The following is a 2,153-nucleotide window of genomic DNA, read 5'->3' as shown; positions in this document are numbered from 1 at the left end:
AAAATCTTGCTATGAAGGCAATAAGTTGTTGATTGATTAAGCAAAAGTGTACCTTCCAAATAGTGTGAGTGGCGCCCAAAGCCGTAGGGAAGGAAGGGCAAAGAAAGCATGTATACCATCACACAAATTACAATCTCTTTACCTTTATCCCACCATAAATACAATGCGCTTGCACATCTTCTTCATCCTACTCCTCTCTCGCAGCTACCCTAGCACTCTTCTTGTCTTAATTAATTCTTTGTTCTTTTGAGAAAGATGGGCATTGCAAAGAAGTGGAATGTGGTGTGGGTGATGTTTTTGCTAATGTCATGCATTTCATGGGCAGCACCTGACTGTAACGCGGCTTCCAAATACATCAGTCCCTGCTCCAAATTCCTTACAAATGGAAGTCCTGCACCGGTGATAACCGATCCATGTTGTCAAGGAGCGCGTAGCCTGTACAAGCAGGGTGTCACTAGACAAGATAGGCAGCAGATCTGCCAGTGTTTAAAGAACTCCGCTACAAATCTCAAACTCAACGACACTGCTGTGGCCGGCCTTGCTCCTCTCTGTGGCATTAAACTTCCCTATGTTGTCACTAAGAATATTAATTGCTCCGCGTAATTATCTCTCTACCTCATTCAAATATCTCTCTGCCTTATTCAAATATCTTTCATTTGGACATTTTGAACTTCATGATTAGAACTGATCATGATTGCTCTTATTGTTTCTTCTGTTGCAGGATTCCGTAGAAGTCAGATGCGGCTATTTGCAGCTTCCTGCTTTGCTAGGAGAAGATATGCCATATATTATCAGTACAAGTATTAATGATGTTTAGAAAGGACGTGTGATCTATAATGGAAGTGTTACTCGAGATACTGTACCTCTGGGACCCTCCTACCTTAAATAAAGTTTGGGCTATAGAATAAGATTGTAATGGGCTTCTTCCGGCCATTTATTATCATGTTTCAGTTTATATATATTATCGTATTATATGAAAATCTATTGTGCCTTGTTTCTTCCTTTACTTCTGCCCGAATTAGAAGTTGATATTTAGCTGCCGTTGAAGGTTGTGAGTTTGACTCGTTGAGCTTCAGATAAAAGATAATTAGAATTCAAGTTTAGGATTTCCAATTTGCTATGGGACGATTCATTGTTTACTTACGATTTGATGGCTGATGTCAAAACGTTATCCTATGATTCATGACAAGGTTATATTTATAATATTTTTTAGCCGATAGTTTTAACAAATTTTTGCTGCCCTTTCTCATTTTTAGTTTTTTCCCTCATATTTCACAAACTATGCAAAGCTTTTTTAAATTTTTTTTACTGCTATTTCTATTTTTAAGCTTTAAATTTATGGATTTTCTTTTGTCTTTTATAAACAAACTTTTTTATTAAATATGAAACACAAACCTCTTATTCTAAGATTGCTCTTAGATGATTTAAAAAAATATACTCATTCATTATAGGATTATTATATTATAATTCAATTTTTGTTTAGTTACTCACATATTGCTTATACATTTTTAGAGTTCAATTTTTTTAAAAACTAATTATTATAATAGATTGGATATCCTATTTAAAATATTTAATAGTTTTATTTTTGGAGTTCTCAAGGAGCTAAATCTAGGCTATGTGTTTTATTGCATGATTTTTATGTGATGTCAATGTGATGTATTTTGTTATACCTAGAATGAAATCATATATCTACAGATGAAGTTCAAGGATATCAATAAGCCTATTGTGGTCTTTTTAATAAGCATGTGTAAAAGAGATGCAAAATTTTAATTGAAGAATGCAATAATGTATTCTATTAGATTTTATAATAGAAGTATACATGATACTAAATTGATGACTTTCATGGTTGGAAGACTAAAATTATTGCTCTTTTACTAATATTGATATCATATTATTATATGAGAAATATCCAAATAATAAAGTAGCTTTAATGTTAAATAAATATTTGAAACAAACAATATACTAATTTTATTTTAAAATAAATATTTGAAACCATTTTATAGGAAACTAATTATTAATAATATTTACACAAAATTGAGTTAAATAAAAATATATTTCATTATGCAAGTAAGTTCCCTACGAGAAGCAACAACTAGAAGACTAAGAGTCACAACTTATAATCCACTTTATACAATGAGACAAATACAACCAAT

The 2,153-nt window shown here is 32.0% G+C and overlaps 1 pseudogene; it reads left to right on the top strand.

Moving 5' to 3' along the window:
- Positions 1 to 255: 255 nt before the first annotated feature.
- LOC149530966 (non-specific lipid-transfer protein P5 pseudogene) lies at positions 256 to 603 on the top strand (annotated as a pseudogene).
- Positions 604 to 2,153: the final 1,550 nt, after the last annotated feature.

The sequence above is a fragment of the Cupressus sempervirens genome, chromosome 11 (assembly GCF_028749045.1).
Source record: "Cupressus sempervirens isolate cs-2001-9-10 chromosome 11, ASM2874904v1, whole genome shotgun sequence".
NCBI classification, from domain to species: Eukaryota; Viridiplantae; Streptophyta; class Pinopsida; order Cupressales; family Cupressaceae; genus Cupressus; species Cupressus sempervirens.
The sequence above is the reverse complement of the archived record's forward strand: the minus strand, read 5'-3'. Positions and strand labels throughout refer to the sequence as shown.